Here is a 20483-nt window from a genome sequence, read left to right as displayed (position 1 = left end):
TGCGGATAAATAGTTCCTTATAGTCAAGCGGACCCACGCTACTACTCTGTTCCAAAGACATCCACACCATCGAAATAGTCCATCTATATCAATATACACCGAGAGGGAATAATTTTTTTTACAAGCGAGGAAATAGTTCATCCATCCATAATGCCCTCCTGCTGGTGCAGCCTTTTCTTCTTCTTATTATTCTTCTTCTTGTTGTTGTTCTCATTCTCCATGGGAGACGGCTTCGCAACAAGCTCTTTGGACCTTGCAGGTATCTCGAAACTCACACGAGCATCGAGGGCAGCATATTTTGTCCCTCGTACGTCAAGGGATAATTCTCCCATCCAGACGACCTTAATGCCACCGTCTCGTCACCCTTCTGAAGATTTGTACCGAGCACAAAATTTGCTATGTCGAATAGGGATGGTGTCTGTTTATCACAATCTTCTACAGGAATTTTGATTCTGGTTTGTAGGTCAGCGATGCTTTTCAAATCAAGGTTGTACGGCTCCAGCTTCTGTTTGTCCCCTTCGATGGCTGCTCCACAGAAGTATACGTCCTCCAGAGACAAGAAATCGTGAAGCTCACCTGGTATGGAGGGCGAGTGTATGATGTGGTACACCAAAACATCATCTTCGAGGCACAGCTGAAGGACGGCGGCGCGCTGGATCTTCCCAGGGGCATGCTCCGTGTACTCTGTGTCGAGACCGATGACCCTCGTCTCTACCTTTTCGAGGGAGTTGGATACATTGTTGATCCACTGCCGAACAACCCTTGGGTGACGGTGACGGTGGCAACTATGCGCATCGAGCCTTCGACGAGGACATGTTGGATGCTAAAAACCTGCATCTCGATCTCTTTTGCCATTTGGAACCGCTGGAACGGAGGGATATGGTTTGGAGAATTAGGATTAGATGGCTAGTCTAACTGAAGTAGTAGATGATTATTTAAAGAGGTTAAAAAAATGTGAACGCAGTGGGGTTTGGATGCAAATGAAGACGAAGGGGAGGTGAAGAAGCCGAGGAGAATCGGTTCCCGATGGTGAAGTAAATGGGAGAAGTGGCGTGCAGGCAGTTGATTAGACGGCTAGGTAGACTATGCGGGTAGACTGATGAGTCGTACCTGTTCGTGTACGTGCCCATCCGTCCTGATAGGTGGGACCTATGCAAACAGATAAAAAATGTGTCATAGTTTTTTTTGAGCGCATGAGTGGGAGACACAACATTCTCTGGTTAAGGAATACTCCCTCCGTTTAGGTGAGTATAAATCACCTTATGAAAATCAGGTTTTCCCAAAACCTTTAGGTGTGGAGCATTAGCTTCCTGCTCGATCCCCTCCCAGCCTCGTTAGCCAGCGTTCTCTTCCTCTGCTGCCGTGTTCTACCTTTCTATTTTTCCTCTTCTCAAGTGTGGAACGATCTGCATGCCGTCCTTGATGCACCAGAACGACCACTGCATGCATCGCGGCAGGGCGTTGATTGGGCATGCACGAGAATTTGGTTCTGCTCGCAATATGGATGATACCTGAATGATGAAGTGAATAGGCATGCTAGCACGGGAGACCTATTTCCGCTATACAATACTGGAGTACTCATGTTCCTACTACTAGTAGTAGTAATAGTAGTACAACTGTGGTACACTTGATGGTCAAAATACTATTCATCCGGTCCTCACAGTGAAGTGACAACACCCTGCGCCTGACACTAGTCCAGGCGGCTTGTTCGGGTTACCAAAGTCAGCCTCACCCTGTGCACTGTGCAGTCTGTCACCGCCGCTGTACAGCACATTGGCGCCTCGCCTCGTCTCCCTCTCCGCTCCCATAGCACCACTCCATCTCCATCTCCTTCTCCGTCTCCGTCTCCATCTCACTGTGCCCCCGTGTACCGTCGCCTCACTCGCCTCCCCCAGTACCACTATTCCCTCGCTAGCCGCTCCAGCACCGACATCCTTCTCCCCCATAAATTAAGCCCCCTTCCAAACTCCACCATGGCCGAACGTGAACCGCGCAGCATCCATATGATCCGCGGTTGGAGCCATCTCCCCAGTGACATCCTCGACCTCTGTTGTTCGTGTATGGATATGTTGAGCGCCCTGCGGCTGGCTGCATGCTCGAGGGACATGCACAGGCCATCGTCGAAGCGAGGCCTAAGCTTTCCAAGACACCCTGCTTGCTGCTATCTGGTCTTGCGAGATTGGCTCACCATGATACGGAGGCGTGCATGATGCCCCTCGACTTCAATCCGATCTCCATTAGCCGAAACTTCTTTGCAGGTATGTAGTGGGTCGTCGTACATCATTTCCCTCGACATCGATCCGATCAACATCGCCCGAAACTTGCAGGTATGTACTGGGTCAGCATGAACTCCCACTAGATGGCCGCCTTCAGAGAAGACGGTAAAAAGTTGGTGCTCGTGAACTTCCAGACCTCCCATGAGATTATCCTTGTCCGTTGGATTATATAGAGTATTACCATCGCGGTCCAAGTCATCTAGATTACTACATCAGTTGGACGGACCTTGTTTTGCAGAAGATTGTAATCTGCCAAGTGCCCACACGACATGCGAATTACGCAGACTTCAAGCTAATTGCCTCGTTTGACCGCGGACTCGCCTATCTTTACGCCGGTGCCTTCTTTAGCTGGAGACAACTTGGCTCGCAGTGGATCATCGTCAAAGCTGATACACACTTCTGTGATGCTATTGAACACAATGGCATCATCTACGCGATCGACAAAGTAGATGGCACCACGTATTGCTGGGACGGCGCGTGTAAGTTGTTTCCGTCTCATGTTAATGATGACGCCATGACACTGTTTGAACTTTTTGTGATGATTGGCATATCCCTGTTTGAGCAGAATTTGAGTAGAACTATGGCAATGTATTAGAGACGCCGTAAATCAACTATATTTGGAATGAGTTAATTCATGCGATTGTGACCATGTCATTACAGCCAATTTGTACCCTGAATAATCAAACGGTTAGGAATATATGGATATTATCCTTATTTTACAGTAATCTATACTACTACTAAATATGAGTGTGTATCAATGGCCATGTTAGTTTCCTCATTTTCATGATGTAGAAACATGCACCACACTGTTGGTTTCATATAACCATACATTAGGGAAGTAAATGTGCATATGGAGAACTCTATATTTGGAAGTAGTGAAATCATGCAATGCTTACCATGTGTACATACCTATATTCACCCTTCAGCAATCAATGGCTAGAATAATATCCTCACAAAAATTTTTCCCACAGAACACGAGTATATAACAATGCATGGTCTGTTAGTTACCTTGAAGAATTTGTTTGTGAGGACAGAACATGATTACTCCCTCCGCTCCCAAATATTTGTCTTTCTAGAGATTTTAACAAGTGACTACATACGGAGCAAAATGAGTGAATCTACACTCTAAAATATGTCTACATACATCCATATGTTGTGTCTATTTGAAATGCCTAGAAAGACAAATATTTGGGAACGGAGGGAGTACATAACATGCATGACATGGTAGTTTCCTGTGAAGAATCGATTGTGAGATAACATGAGTATAACCATGCATGGCACTTCTATATTTTCGAACCCAGTATACATTTCCCTATATTTTCCTCCCGGTTCCAACAGGGACATATCAATGCTGTTTCTTGCATTATCCTACTCATACTCTGAACAATGCTGATCTTACATTAACAATGCCTGTCCTTTTTGATATGATGCAGTGTCCCTACAGTTACTGCCCTTTGTAATCACACCACCTTTGCCAAAAAAAGGGAACCACAACTGGTTCCTCACTCGATCAGACGACGGCAAAAGACTGATGATCATTCGGACACATGAGCCGGAAAAGTTATATTGCAAAAACCCCACTGTATACAAGCACCGTGTAATACGTGAGTATCCAGACAGTGGCTGTTACGTCTATGAGCAGGATACCAGCTCGTTGGGGCCTTTAGGATTTTTTAGTTGGAGGCGGGTAAACAGCCTTGGTTCACACTCTCTGTTTCTCAAACTCAATTATCCGATTAACTAGGAGACCGCCATTGGCAAGGACCTTGATGGCAGAGAGGCTCTGTTTGCTATGGAAAACTGTGTCTACACGGCGAGCCCTAGGAGTTCGGGAGCAAACTCCCCTGATTGTCAACGATACAGCCTGCAGCCAAAAGAAGGTGAGAATGGCAAAGGCATCCGGATTAACTTTGATCCTTGGATGTCTCAATTACGACAGGCGGTGATGTGGCTCAAGCCTTCAGGGTAATTGGGCAGTTGCATCGAAAGGGTGGAGTACTGGTGTCACCGGATCACTGGTCGCTGAAGCGGGGCTGCAAATTATGATGGTGTTGGATCATCTCTTCGAATGACTTTGTTATCTTTACTACTTGTTCTGGATGGGTAGTTCTTTCTTTTGTTATGCATATTCCTTGTCATTTGGTCATCCTCGTCTATGTCACTCTTACTATGTAATAGTTGCTTCTGTTTAGAATGTCATTCTCGTCTGGATCACGAGAGTCTGAGCGCTGCAGATGGGTGCGTTTTGGTGGTGTAGCAAGACTTCTTATGAACTATCATGTCTTGCTGTTTATGTCAGTAGTAGTCACTAGTCAGTGTTGGAATGTTGTATATATCGTTGTTTCGAACTGTTTATTGTCTCGAACAACTGGTGGGCTAAATGAGGGCATCACCATTCTCTAGTGTTCAGAGTATATCTCCTTTTTTCAAGTTATATAATTTGAGCTCAGTGTCTTTTCGATGATGTACACTTGTTTGGGCCAGTGAGGTGTCGTTGAATATGGGCCGAGTAGTAACGCAATGCCAAACAGGTCAATTATGACTCTCAGGCCGGGCTCTCAAAAGATCCTGAAAAAAAGGCCGGGCTCTCCAAAAAAGAAAGAATAAGGACTCTTAGGCCGACATGTGGGCGCCACCGGTGTTTTCGTGCGCTTGCGCGCCGAGAGCATATTGGCGCGTGCTCGAAATTCATGCTACCTTTTCATCCCCAGTCTCCCGCCCCTCCCCCACCTCTGGAATCTCGATTCCTACTCCAGTTCCCCCAAATCCCCCTCCTGTACTCCCTGTACTCAAGCGCACTATCATGTCGCCGGTCAACGCGGATCTCCGGAGGTCCGTCCTGCCTTCGGTCGCTGCGTGCTGTCGCTCAACAGTGGCCTGGCGGCGCTTGACGACCAGTTTGCCGGCAAGGTGCTGATGGTAACCATCAACGGCGACCGGCCTCCCGTCTCGCCGGACGACCTTGTCAAAGCTCTTGGCATTGCGCACGGCATCCAAATAAGTGACTTGCTCGTCGAAGTCTGTCTGCCACCGGCTGATTTCTTCGTCAGGTTCCAGACAACTTTCGACTACAGTCGTGTGTTCGAATCTTCCCGGCGTTTGTTCTGCGATGGCGCGCTGGTGAGATTTGATCGGTGGCACCAGGGATGGGGCTCGGTGCCCTCTGAGCTTGAGTTTTTAACAAAGCTTACCTTCCACGGCATGCCTCCACGTGCTTGGAACAGCGAGTCCATGAACGAGCTTATCAACGACCTTCGAGGTGAGCTCGTAAGTATGTTTGTTCCTCCAGACAGCTGGGCTCTGACGGTTATGGCATGGATGAAGAAGCTGTCCACCATACCGAAGGTGATTGGTGTTGAGATACCGGTGCAGGAACCGGGGTTGTACGCCACCAAGGCCGCCGCGGACCACGTTAGGGATGTACCTGTATCGAGTGTTCGTGCATGTCGAAGAAGTTGTCAATCTATCAATCGAGGTCCTGTCGCTGCCGCTGGTGCCAGGGTCCGTCGACGGCGTCCATTACAGGAGTCAACGTCAGACTTTCCCCGTGTTGCTCGGAACGATGGATGGCACATGGCCTACTCCATCGCGCGGCGGAGGCCACTGCTTCTTTGGGAGAAGAGGCAGGGCTGGCTGCGTGTGCTCTAATCTGAGGTAACAATTGAATCTTCTCAGATACTAGTTAAATCCGAGCTATGGGTGTGAAGCACTGATATGCCAGTACATTTGATTGTGACCTGTTCTAATTTTGTACCTGAACTTTTTTTAGAAAGGGCTGTACGTCAACTTAATGTGCTAGCAAAACTTATTGTGTTGTCTGTCTGTTTTCTTTGCACAACATTCAAGATATTTCCCCGTCATTGATAAAGACGATGAACCGTTATGTACGACTTCGTTGGTTTCAACATAGCCCTTCCCGTAGCGATCCACTGCTTCCATCCTGATTGTGCCGTGTGCGTGAAATTTTTGTATGCAAGTTCAGTGTGCTATGATGTTCTATATGATTGTGTCAATTATATAAGTTTTTACTGAGCATCAGCAATGCATATGGCTGAAAGATGTATTTAGGAGCATCGACCGATGGGTCTCTCCCTCTATCTCTCTCTCTCACACACACACACGCGCGCACACGCACAAGTGGGACCCGTTGAATTATTTATTTGCTCGTGACAACTTTTAATCAGGTTCCACTGTAATCTAAATTTTTTCTTAAGTTATTAATTGAGCTAAGTGACTTCGGAAAGTTGTACAGAAGCCATGTTTGGGCCTTTCTGGCGTCGCTGAATGTGGGCTGAGTAACCATGTTAGGTTCTACTGTACTACAAATGCCTTTTTGTCAACATCAGCAATCCAACTGGGCCGACGACAGTTGTACACAATATCCGGGTCAACTTGTTATTCTCCGCCCCGCTGGGCTGCAAACTTTCCTAGGAGGTATGCATTAGGCTTAACAAGAAAATGGACTTTAAGAAATAATAAATGGGATGTAATTATAATACCTGGAAAGTTACTCTGCACCAAACACGTAATTAGTTTGAAAAATATATTATTTTTGGAATTTGAAAATTTTAATTTCATTACTTGTTGCGCGCGCAATATTTCGTTGGATTTTAACGTAATACAACTTTATTTTGAAATTATATTTAACCTGACTAGAAATTTCAGATAAATTTTTTTCGGATCCCATCAAAATGTGGGAATTTCTTTTGAATTCTGTTTTGAGCGGTTGTTTGAAATTATTAATCGTTGTCCTAGCTAGAAGTTGGGCTGTACTTTTAACAAACTGTAAATGGGCTGTAGTAAATTCCATTAGAATTAAAAAATGGGCTGTACATTCTTAGAAATCGCAAATGGGCTATATGTTCTCTGCCAAATCCGAGCTGTGGGCCTACTAAGTTGACGCGTACCAAGGGCTTTGTCAACCTAGTCAATATAAACGATTCTAGCTGCAGTGATCATACGATGTCCATCCAACGGCCGTAGTGCTTCTTCAACCTCTGGTCTTCTTGCTCCAGCCGCCCAAAGCAGTGCCGGTCGTGTCGCGTGCTCCTGCCTCCCGTGGTCGGCTGTGATGCCACGGAGGCCTCACCGCCCCGTACTACTCCCACCGCTGGCCAGGCCATCCCTCTACTCACCCACACCCCCTGTTATTCTGTGGCGACGGCAGCCTCACACCGCAGCCGAACCAGTGAACCCTCGTACTCCTCTCCGCGCGGGCTTCCACTGCTGTGTCTTCCCCGGCTCCGCGTCGTCCCCTTCCTAGGCCTCGCTGTCGTCCAGACAACCGCCCTGGTGCTCTCGGCTCGGCGTGGTCAACGACCGACTTCCATCGGAAGAGTACTGTACGTGGAGAGGCTGATAGCTGGGTCCAGGCGGCCGCAAGGAAGTCCCTCCTTATTACGCGCAAAATAATTATTCCTCCACCTGACAGCAGGGACCCACCGAACGGGCCACCTTATTTCACGAAAAAACATTCCCCCCCTGACTGCTAGGACCCACCGGACGGGCCAGCGTATTTTGCGAAAAAACGTTCCCCCGCTGTCAGCTCGGACCCACCGGAAGTGCCTCCTTATTATGCACAAAAAAATGAATACTCCCCCTGCTAGCTGGGACCCACCATGGTGGGAGGCTGACTTGTGGGCCTACTAAGTTGACTGGGACGGGGGCCTTTGTCAACTTTAGTCCATATGAACGATTCTAGCTCCAGTGACCGTACGATGTCCATCCAACGGCCGTAGTGCTTCTTCAACCTCTGGTCTTCTTGCTCCAGCCGCCCAAAGCAGCGCCGGTCGTGCCGCATGCTCCTGCCTCCCGTGGCCGGCTGTGCTGCCGCGGAGGCCTCACCGCCCCCTACTATTCCCACCGCTGGCCAGGCCCTGCGGCGATGGCAGCCTCACACCGCAGCCAAACCAGTGAACCCTCGTACTCCTCTCCGCGCGGGCTTCCACTGCCGCGTCTTCCCCGGCTCCCCGTCGTCCCCTTCCTAGGCCTCGCCGTCGTCCACCGCCCTGGTGCTCTCGGCGCGGCGTGGTCAACGTGGTCAAGGAACGACTTCCATCGGACGTGGACTGTATGTGGAGAGGCTGACAGCTGGGTCCACGGCCACAGCAAGGAAGTGCCTCCTTATTACGCGGAAAATAATGATTCCTCCACCTGACAGCTGGGACCCACCGGACGAGCCACTGTATTTCGCGAAAAAATGTTTCCCCCTTACTGCTGGGACCCACCAGCTACATCTTCGCACACAAGGAAGTGCGTCCGGGCAAAAAAAAACGATTCGCCCCCTGACTGCTGGGACCCACCAGCTACATCTTCGCAGGCAAGGAAGTGCCTGACAGTTGGGACCCACCTGGTCGAAGCGTACGTAGCGTTGTCATTCTGGTCGCGAACGTGTACGTACATATATACTGGTGGATGTAGAGGCACGCACGTGTCGTAGTAGAGGCGCGTACGTGTCGTAGTAGAGGCGCGCACGTAGCATGTCCACGTACGTACAGCGGCCAGGGTGCAAGAAAGAAAATATGGCCACGTATGTGTACATACGGGCGGGGTCTCGAACGCCTACTCGCGCATACGTACGGCGAGGGCTCGTGTACATGGCTGGGTCGAACGGAGAAACAGCGTCATCGTCGTGTTCATGGGGAGGCAACGGAATGCATCGTGTTCATGGGGAGGCAACGGAATGCGTCATGTTCATCGGGAGGCAACGGAACGCGTGCGAGCCAACCGGCTGGGTCGGAACGGAATGCGTGGTCGTGTTCATCCGGAGGGCTTGGACGGAACAGGCGATGGAAACAAGGCCTGGCGTACCGCACAACAGAGGAAACGGACCTCCTACGTTCAGAACGGGGTCCTGTTGATCGGGAAGGGTCTGGCGTACCGCAAAACGGAGGAAACGGACCTCCTACGGTCGAAACGGGGGTCATGTTGATCAGGAGGGGTGTGGCGTACCGCAAAACGGACGAAACAGACCTCCTATGGTCGAAACGGGGGTCCTGTTGATCGGGAGGGGTGTGGCGTACCGCAAAATGGATGAAACGGACCTCCTACGGTCGAAACGGGGGTCCTGTTCATCGGGAGGGGTGTGGCGTACCGCAAAATGGGACTCCACGGGATACTGTTCATCTCCACCGTCGACCTCCTCCAGCCTCCACGGGCTACCGTCGACCTCCTCCAGCCTCCACGGGCTCCTGTTCATCCAGCCTCCACCGCGCGCTACTCCACCGGCTACTGTTCAACCACCCCTCCACGAGCACCCCTCCACCGTCTACTATTCATCCAGCCCTCCACACCACGGGGTCCTGTTCAACCACCCCTCCACTGTCTACTGTTCATCCAACCCTCCACCACACCACGGGGTCCTGTTCATCCAGAGGCAACGCCACCGCTCACTATTCATCCAACCCCCCCCCCCCCCCCCGCGCAACGCTCACTGTTCATCCAATCGATCGGCTTCAGTTAGCAGCAGTAGTGAAGGAATCGCTTGATCGGGTTCAGTTAACAGCCATCGAACGATCGCTCGGGTTCAGTAACGCGTAGCCTGCAGTGCAATCGCTCGGGTTCAGTTAGAGCCCAACGTCTCGCTCGGGTTCTGTTAGAGCCAACGCCTCCCACACACACGTGTACGTGTACGAGAGAAACGCGCATCGCTCGGCCCCCGACCTCCCACCGTAACCGGGAACTCCCCGAAATTTTCCTGCCCCTCGCTTCTACCACGGTTTTTTTCGTCATGGACGGCCCAAAGAATGTCATGCAGCTGCGTCTCCGGCCCGCCCAGGACGGAAAACCCATTTTCTGTCATGATTTTTTGTCATAGAAGTAGGAGCCCACCACATCTATGATGATACCGGGTTTTGTCACAATTATCGTCATAGAAGTGTCATATGTATGACAGAAATTTTTTCGTTCGGCCCAAAATGTCACGGATGTGTCTTTTTTTTGTAGTGCACTATCATATACGTGAGCCAAAAGGCACAAACAGTCCCGGGCTAGGTAAGGTGGCACCCGTGGGAATACCGTGCGTGAGGCCACAAAGTGATATGATGTGTTACATGCTAGATTGGTCTGACTTACGATCGGGGTCCTGATAGGCATAAAGGGAGCACCTCTGTGATTGTTATAGCCGGGTTATCCGGACGTGTACCTCAGACAGGTGAAGCCGAAAGCTAGCGTTCTAAAGGGAATAATTGGTCGGCGCACAAAAGATGAACTGCCCTCGTTGCAATATAAGCCCCCAAAATATAACGTGTACTGTGATTTTTCACATCACAACTTAAGCATGCACAACAACGCATGCTGGCCCAGGGAGAGGAACCCTTAACAGAACTATTCTATCTGGAAGATGTTTCTTACGATCAAATGTTATATAACATAACTCCCCGAATACAACTTGTCTGTTCAAGCAACTATGACCAGACTGCCTGGTTTCCGAACATACTTTGGTGTTTACCAATGGTATAGTATTTGGAAACACTCCAAACCTTGGTTTTCGAAGGTTGAAGCAGAAGGTCTGCCATGACAATCATTTTACAATTCGGCTGGAGATAAGTTTGCCGATAATAGTACATTGCTACTTGGACTAAAAAAATTCGTCCTCCTCTAGACCATCTAACAGGTTGTCTAGTTTACAATCATGTTGTGAAAAATTGGTGGCTATCTTTACTTGGTCATACACCAAGATAACATGAATTTCTTGTCCATCTGGTCCCTGAGGTCTGACCCGGGCCATGTGATTCGGATCAAGTTCGGTGTACCGCGTTTTCACCATGGCCCAGGCCTCTCGTGCGCCTTCTCGGCATGCTGATATCTTCTTGATGAGCCCCCTTGAATAAATTCACGAGTTCCTCCATACTTCCTGGAGGAGAATCGGATGGCCATAAAGCCTTAGCGATGTTCCTCATTGCCTTCCGGAGAAGTGCTGACTGGATAGCTCTTGTAGCAGATCGCCTTGAACTCCGGAAACTTTTCCTTCGGGCCGCCCAGTCAGCACACCTACAGAAACAAACTTGTTAAACTTTCCATCAGGGGACCATACGAAAGTGAGGTTCAAGAGCATACTGAATATGCTACCTTTCAGCTTTCTGTTCTCCTTCAAAGCATCCACCAGTTGGGTTCATATGACCTTTAGCTCTTCGGCTAGCTTGATACTTGCATCTTGTGGTTTGTTCTTCTCATTAATGGTTCGTGTTAATACACGTTGATCAGCGGCTTCTTGCCCTTCGGCGTGTTCTTTGTTTGCCTGAGCAGCCTTTAGCCTTTCGTCCAACCGGTCTGAAGATCCTGTCGTTGCATACAAAAACAATGCATGGTTAGAATCATTGTGGGTATGGAATAATATTCTCCAGATACTGTTGTGCTTACCATTGGGTGCCCCCTTGGATTTCTTTCAATTTTCAAGTTCGGCGGTGGCAACAGTTAGCTTAGTTCGACATTCTTCCAGCTCCTTGGATAATGTGTTATTCTTCTCCGTGAGTAGCTGATGGCGTAACGACCCTCAAATCAGTTGGGCCAACTGCTTCATGGCTCGGGGGCTACTGGCATATGATTATTAAATCTACAGAATAGTGCTTACCTGCGTATCCTTTGAAAGCTGGGGACTGGCTCCAGCAAGCCCATCTCGAGCAGCTCAGGCGTATGCATTTGCTGCGCTGAAAGCATTGAATGCCTCTTCGGTGAAATTCGGGTCGCGCATAGCCGCCCTCCCGCGCCGATGGTTCATCGCACTCTCCACCTCGGAGTGGGTGACGGATACATTATCCGAATCCTCGAGGTGAGGACAATCCGACAATACACCCATATCAACCCTAGTCCTAGGGGCAGGGTCTGGGGTCGGATTGGCTGATGCATGACTGGCAAAGTCTCCGGACATAGTTCGACGTATGCTCTTCCTAAAAATGTGGCACAGGAGGAAACGTCACAATCCGGTATGTCTGCCTAGTGCATATTAAAAACCATACCCCTTCGATGAAGGTGGGGGCTCGGTAGTATCGCCATCCGCCTTTCTTTTCGAAGACCCACCCTGCGCAGGTGTCGCCCTCTTAAGGGATGCCTCTGATACGGCGTGGCGAGACGAGTGCTGCCCCTTTGGAGCACGAGACAGTGCGGTGGGTGAGGCGCAATGAGAAAACTCTTTTGGAGGAGACGTCTCCTGGGTACTTACGTGGGAGGAGGGGAGAAGGCCGGGGTAATCGGCTATATTTGCCACTTCCGTGCCGTCGTAGCTCGCCTGATAAAAGACCCCCTCCTTAAGATCTATAAAAATATCCGGATCTTCTTCAAATCCGGGATCCAGGTCTCGAACATGGTCCTCTGGCTGCGGAGCAGGACTATGGATCCCCGCGACGACCTTTCTCCATTCCTGTTAAAAATGGTCGGATTAAGCTCAAATAAGTACGACTCCGGAGGAGGATTGAATCAGGCTACTGATCGAAAGTTCACCCAGCTAGCAGGGTTGTACATGGAAAGACCTTCTTGGCATTTAAGGCAAGTAAAATCTTCTTTCTCCCCTTTGTAAAGATCGGCCAACATGGCAGCCAATGCGGCAAGGTTGTCCGGACTCTTGCGCCCACAGCGTGATGCGTCATCTTCCCCGTTGTAATGCCACATGGGGAGTCCCCTAGATTGGAGTGGCTGAATGCCTCGCGTTATTGAAATCGCCACTACCTCGATTATAGATAGTTCGAATTGGGCGAGTATTTTTATCTTGCTCATTAGCTTCTTAATCTCCGCACTGTCTTCCTCCTCAAGGCTTCGGGGGCGCCAGCCGGTGCGCTTCTTTAACTGAGCACTGGAAAATTCAGGAAGGCCTCGTCGGATTGGGTCTGGAAGAACAACGTCTTCAATATAAAACCATTCTAAGGCCCACTCTTCGGATGCCTTCTTCGGAGTGCCGGACAAGTATCCTGTCCCCGCTACGCGCCATACTTCGGCACTGCCCACCTCGAATATGGATCCCTTTTGGGAGCGGGGGACGAGGCAAAAAAGTTTTCTCCATAAATCAAAATGGGCCTCGCGTCCTAGGAACAGCTCGCAAAGAACGACGAAACCCGCGATGTGCAGGATAGAGCCCGGCGTAAGATTGTGCAGTTGGAGGCCATAATACTCCAGGAGACCTTGGAGGATAGGGTGGATTGGAAATCCAATGCCTCTTAATAGGAAGGAAACAAAGCACACTCGCTCCCCTTCAGTAGGATTGGGGAAGTTTTCCGCCAGGGCTTCGCCATTGATAGAAGTTAATCCCGCCCGAACGGGGACTAGATCCGCGGGAGGGAGATACCCCTGCGTCTGAAGCTTGGTCAGCTGGGCGTGGAATACCGAGCAACTCTCCCAATCGCCTTTTTGATGGCCGTGGGGGCGTGAGGAAGAAGTGGGAGGGCCAGCCATGTTTGCGCGGTTTCCTACGGTAAGCTCTAAGGATTTTCGCCTGTTGTGGAATGGCATCTGAGATTCAATCTCCTTAAATAGATGCCTTCCCTACAAAGTCAGGGTGTTATCTGTAAAAACACATGGACCCTTAGTATTCGTCTGACACATGGAAGCCGAGGCGACGGTGGTGCAGAAGTTGAAGGGTATGATATTTAATGTAAGGCCAAAGCTGCCCGAAGTACCTGGGAGGGCCCACCTTACAAAGCCGAAGATATAAAGCCGAATACTGCATCGTCATCGAAAAGCCAAATACAGTTCTTTTGTTCAAATTGTTTTGGAGTATTCGGAGGAGGAGGAACCCGCCTTGCAATGCCGAAGATAATCTGCGCGCTGGACATGTCGTCATTGAAGCCTGGTTCGGGGGCTACTGAGGGAGTCCTAGATGAGGGGGTCCCCAAGCATCCGGGCTATGTGACATGGGCCAGACTAATGGGCCGTAAAGATATGAGATTGAAGGCCTTCCCCTGTGTCTGGATGGGACTCTCCTTTGCGTGGATGGCACGCCTGGCGTTTGGATATGAAACTTCCTTTCTCTGTAAACCGGCTCTGTACAACCCTAGCCCCCGATCCTGTATCAGGGTTTAGTCCGTAGAGATCATCAGAATTCACACTGGCTAGACATCTAGGGTTTAGTCATTGCGATCTCGCGGTAGATCAATTCTTGTAACCCCTATACTCATCATAGTGAATCAAGCAGGGAGTAGGGTATTACCTCCATTAAGAGGGCTCGAACCTGGGCAAACATCGTGTCCCCTACCTCCTGTTACCTTCGATCCACAGATGCACAGTTCGGGGCCCCCTACCCGAGATCGGCCGGTTTTGACACCGACATCGGCTACAGCCGGACTATGACGTCCTTCATGGCCAAGCTGTAAATCCTATGCAGCTCCGCCAGTTGCTTCTTCTGGTTGTTCAAAAGCACCGGGTGTTCCGGTGCCACGAACTATGACCAGAAGAGCTTCTCCGTTGAGCTCCCCTCATGTGCTCAGAAGAAATGTGCGGCGTCGGCGGCACTCCTCGGAAGATCCACAAAGGCGTCTGGAGAACTCCATAGTCGACTGAGCAAAGCATATCTTTGACCCCCAAATAGACTCTGCGAGAGAACGGGCTTGCCAGCCGCTATCTATTCGGCCCGCCAAGTCTCCTCCTGAGCACTCCAGGATTCGGTGCACGCCTCTTTGACCTCCTGGAGGGCCTTGGTGAGATTGGCCGCCTGGGCCGTACTCTTCTCCTCCAAGGCCTCGCAGCTGTCATAGGCGTCCTTCAGCTCTTGCTCTACCTCGGTCACCCTCTCCTCATGCTGGCGGCGGGCGACCTGTTCGGCCTTTAAATCCACAGCTGCTTTGTCAGCAGCTGCCTTGCTCGCCTTTGCCTCCTCCTTGGCTTGGGCAAGGGCGCTCTTGAGGGTCTCACCTCGGCCGCGCTACATACAATCATATTGATAGTAGTCCATGAGCTTTACTCTGAATTTGCATATCACTTCAGGCATATAAGAGCTCTTTTAAACATACCTTGCGCCTCATCGAACTGCTTGTTAATGCGGTCGATATCATTGTCCGCCAGCTCCAGCTGCCGCTTGAGTTCAGAAACATAGCCGGCCTGGGCGGTCGCCGCTAACAGGGAAGCCTGTTATAAAACAGAAAAGTACGTCACCTCCTCCGAATATTATGTGATCCTCTGTTCGGCTTTTTTCAAAACCGAACACAGTCTCAGGAGCTACTATCTATATACATACGTATTTCCTCCATATGAAAAGCGTATAAGAGTATTACGTCGCATACCTCGAAACCTGTTAGCAGGCTGGTGAAAGCTTTGTTCAGCCCGCTCTTGGCAGACTGAACCTTCTCCACCACCACACCCATCAGGGTGCCGTGCTCCTCCATGATGGAAGCACATCGTAGTGCCTCCATCAGAGTGTTCGGCGCCTCCGGATTAGTGGAAGTCGCCACCGGAGTTGACACTCCCCCTGCTTCGAAGGGGGTTGCTCGCTCGATTCTGGAGCCATATGGATCTCCGGAATAGTGTTCGGTTGGGGGTCGGACTGGTCAGGGCCCCCGCCGTTAGTCTCCATGGGGGTTGCGCCCCCATGTTCTGAGCAGCCGAGGCCTCAGGCGCCGTATTGGCAGCCTCCCTCACCTCTCCGTGGCCTGGAGAGGCCCTTCGGGACAACACTTCAGTGTCATCCGTGATGGTTGGCGGAGAGGCTTGGGGAGGCATCTCGCTCTCCCCCATCTCTGGTGCCAGAGAGTTCCCCTCTGATAGCGATGGTTGGGGGAGGTCGCGGGCCGGACTAAAACACACAAAATAATATGTTATATTACAACCATAAAAGACCAGATATATGTAAAGTATCCTTTGACACTTACGATGTGGTCAGGGGCTTTTCCGTGGGGCGCCTCTTGGGGGCATGTTCGGCATCTGTATCCGAACCATCCGAAAGGGTTATCTTCTCCCTCTTGGACGCCCCTTCCTCCGGGTTTGCGGAGGCTGCTCTCTTCTTTTTCCTCCCCTTGAGGGGAGAGTCACTTTCCGCCGCCTCCTCCTCTTCATCTTCATCTCCCTCGTGGGAGGAGGGGACTTCGGTCTATCCGGACACTACATCTGAAGTACCTTTACGGCGGAGGCCACCCTTGGCCTCCTTGCTCTTCTTCTTGGCCTTCTTCTTCGGCGCCTGATAGGGCGTCGGAACCATCATCTTCATAAGCTGGGGTGTGGCCGGATCTTCAGGCAGCGGTGCCGGACACTTGATCCGCTCCGCCTTCGCTGTCCAGCCCTGTGAGAGGGATAGAAAACTCATTATACCTAAAAAAATTATCGACCAAGGTGTATGTTCGAATAAAACACTTACCGGAGTGGCCGGATTCGTGTTGTCGAGGCCGATGTCTTCGATCTTCCTTGGCCACGTCTTCTGGGCCTTGAAGAGCAGCTTCTAGATCTCTTCGAGCGTTGTGCCGAAGAAGCGCTGCAGGGTCCGGGGACCTTCCGGATTGAACTCCCACATATGGAGAGGCCGGAGTTGGCAGGGGAGGATCCGGTGGAAGAGCATCACCTGAATCACGTCAGTGAGACTGGTGTTCTTACTTATCATGTTTTTTATATGCTTCTGCAGCGTCAGCACTTCCACGGTCGACCCCCAGTCCAGACCATAGTTGGTCCATGACACGAGCCGCATAGGGGGTCCAGATCTAAATTCAGGAGTGGCCGCCCATTGGGCGCCGCATCGTTCGGTGATGTAGAACCACTCATGCTGAGACACCTTGAGAGTGTAAGTGCATCTAGTGCCACCCCTAGTGGGTTTTGGAGTATTGACGACAAACTTGGTTGAGGGACTAATGTGTTTGTGAGAATTGCAGGATAACACAGGTAGTAGTCCCTTATTGATTCGGTTTACCTACCAGAGATGACCCCTAAAAATGTGTGAAGACATTCATGATGAAGATTATGACATGTGAAGACATTCACTGGAAGACTATGGAGTACGAAGACATAGTTGTTTCATAGTTTCCTTTTCTTCTTTGGTGAATCATTGGAACCACCGTACTGTTAAGTGGGGTCCAAGTGAACAAAGTCAGAGTGACTGAAGTGATGCTCAGCCTAAATCCTATGTCTTCGAGCGAAGACAATGAGAGGAAATCTTATCCAGAGCTAGATGAGTTAGCTTTGCTTGTAGCCCAAGTAAAGCTGCCTTGTGTGTTTGAAATCCGACCGTTGGACACGTGTCGGTTCCTTAGTGACCCAGGGTCATTTCAGACATATCAGGTTGGGTTGCCTCCTGGCTATAAATAGCCCACCCCCTACACCATAAATTGGTGGCTGCTCAGAGTTAGTGCACGACTTTTGTCGTTTGAGAGCAACCCACCTCCGAAGCATTTGAGAGAGAGAGATCCTTGCGAGGACAAAGCCCAAAGCACCCAGAGCAAGAGATTGTCAGGCATCACTGAAGTCTTTCTGTCTGCGTGACCTGAAGACTTGTTACACTTGAGGACTGTGAATCCTCCAGTCGGTTAGGCGTCGCGTTCTGAGATCCAAGAATCATTGTGGATAGCCGGTGAACGAAGTATGTGAATGTTTGGAAGTCTACCTTAAAGACTTACTAGAGTGATTGGGCTAGGACTGGGTGTCCTTAGCTCAAGGGGAATAAGATGAAGACGCGTTCTTCTGAGTTAAATCTCAGCCTCCCTAACCAGACGTACAGCTGTCAGAGCAACTGGAACTGGCCTACCAAATCCTTGTCTTCACCAAGCAACTGGTTCTATCCTCCACTTCCCTCTACTTTACTGTTTGTCTTCGTGAAGTCATTGCCTGCTTGTCTGATCTGATTGACTTCACTGAGTGAAGACTATTTATGGTTTGGCTTCATACTGTCTTCCATCCTGATCCATACTACCTAGCTGCTGATAGTCTTCGTGCTTTCACTACATTGCTTACTTGATTATGGCTTGTCTAGTGTAGTCTATCTTCCGCTGCATACCAATAGGTTCATTTCTACTGTTTGTCTTCAAAGACCTCGTGTTTTGAAGACTTTCATAAAAATCGCCTATTCACCCCCCTCTAGTCGATAACTAGCACTTTCAATTGGTATCAGAGCAAGGTGCTCCCTTGTTCTGTGTGATTCAGTTTAACCACCTGGAGTTTTAGCTACGTCGACTGCAGGGATAATCAAGGTCTCCGCTGCGTGCCCCATTTTTTATGGTCATAATTATCCCAGATGGAAGGCTATGATGAGGAAGCGCCTCCTTGCGATGGACAGTGAGCTTTGGACCGCCACAGAGATTGGTTGCACCAAATTATGCAAGATGGCGCATGCTGACGACATTCAGAAATATAATCTTCTGGATATCAAGGGGAAGGCTGTTATATGCTCCTGCCTATCCAGAGACGAGTTCAGGTGCATCATGCATCTAACTCTCAATCCAACCTTCTGGACGGAGGTCCACCATATAATTAGGTATCTTGAGAAGACCCTTAAAATCTTTTGGCAGACGCTCATTACGCAAAGCCGGTACTAGACACGGCACCCTGAGACTTCTAGTGCTCAACCCGGCCTCAGTCGAAGCCGAAGGAATCACACGGGGTGACCCATAAGCCCCTTGTTTGCTATTTCCGCCTCCTGATGGGCCTTGGCCCCGGCTGCACTCCGAGGATTGGGTGGGTTAACATGAGGTGGGTTCCGACGCTGTTCACTGCTGGAGACTGCAGGCAACTCAATCCGCCGGCTATAACTATGACTCAGGAGGGGAGTCAAGTGCACACAATCACGGCTGTAGGAATAAGCCGCCTGCTGTGCAATGGCTGTTTCTAGGAGCTCAACTACAATCCGGGTTTCAACCGCGACTGGTGACTCACTGGTGATCAGGATCGCTGCCAGCCAGGAAGCTGCTGCTAACATGTTATCCACCGGGTTAGAAAAGTGCCCGCATGGCGTCAAAGCACGTTGAGGCGGTGTCTGGTTGGGGCGGGTTAGCCGCCCGCTCCTCCCTCCAAGCCAGCTCAGGCTGGCGAGGTTGAGCCGCCGCCCAATTCCCTGGCACATTTGGGTTTAACTTAGGGTTCACCCGTGCATCTTGAGTGCTTGGACCTGCCCTAGCGTGTTAAATAGATTCATCGGCTCATAATGCAAAGGTAGACGGGTTTGGTGCCTCCTACGGAGAACCGCATTGGAAGCATTCATATCCAGACTTAAACGCCAAGCTTCAGCCTTGACACGCCCTGCCTCTGCATCAATCTGAGCCTTCAGCGCTGTTGTTTGGTTATTCTCAGCCACGATGTCCTCTTGAGCCTTGATTATCTCCACACGAATCCTTGTGACCTTTGTGTTGTGCTCTGCCTGATTCGTCGCAGTGACCTGTGTTTCCAGCAAGGCTATCAAGGTATCCATGAGATCCAGCATACTTGAGCCGACGGCCTGCCAGTCCCGGACCCACTGACCTTTGCTTCAGCCGGGTCAGAGGCCATTGCGGCCATCGTTGAAGAATTGGGAGCCGGTCCTGTGCCAGCCATGAAGATAACAGCCCACCATCTTCAAGCTGATACATCGACTCTGTCTCTTCGGTTCAGGACTCATCACCTGAGTAGATGAGGGTCTCTCCCCCAGATGCAGAATCTTCCGCAAGTTCCTTGCCCTGTGTGAAGCCAACGAAAACGCACTTCTGGCCAGGTTTAACCCGGGCGGGTTTCGCGTGCCGAGTCGGCTAGATGATGTCAGTGCAGATGTCCGCTTCAGGCTCTGATCCGCCGATCTTGCCGATGAAGACATGAATACCGCCGAAGGGGACCCGGTACCCATACTCGATTGAGCCTGCCTCGGGGCCCCAGCCAGCATCGTCGATGTAGAGCTTGCCACAGCGACTCTTGGTAATCCTGCCAATGGCGTATCCCTTGATTCCTGGGAAAGAGCCCTTCAAGAAATTGAAACCACCTTGCACTGACCCCACGTGGGCGCCAACTGTCATGGGGTTAACACGGCAGATGCCATGGTAACGATGATTACCTTAAATGGGTTGAGGGGGACGAGACACACGAGTTTACCCAGGTTCGGCCCCTCACGGTGGATGTAAAAGCCTACTCCTGCTTTGGGGACTATTGCTTGAGTATCAATTACAAGGGAGCCGCTTGACCTAGCTATCGATTGATTGTACCTTAACTCTAACACGCCGCAGGGACTCGCCTTTATATACACAGGTCGAGGCCTTCGGCTTACTAGAGTACGGGTCGGGTTATACTTCGTAACGGACCCTTTCTCTAAGTTGCCTTGCCTTCTTGGGCAAGTCACCGCCTGGCGGC

This window comes from Aegilops tauschii, chromosome 3, assembly GCF_002575655.3.
Source record: "Aegilops tauschii subsp. strangulata cultivar AL8/78 chromosome 3, Aet v6.0, whole genome shotgun sequence".
Taxonomy (NCBI): domain Eukaryota; kingdom Viridiplantae; phylum Streptophyta; class Magnoliopsida; order Poales; family Poaceae; genus Aegilops; species Aegilops tauschii.
Note: the sequence above shows the minus strand (reverse complement) of the source record.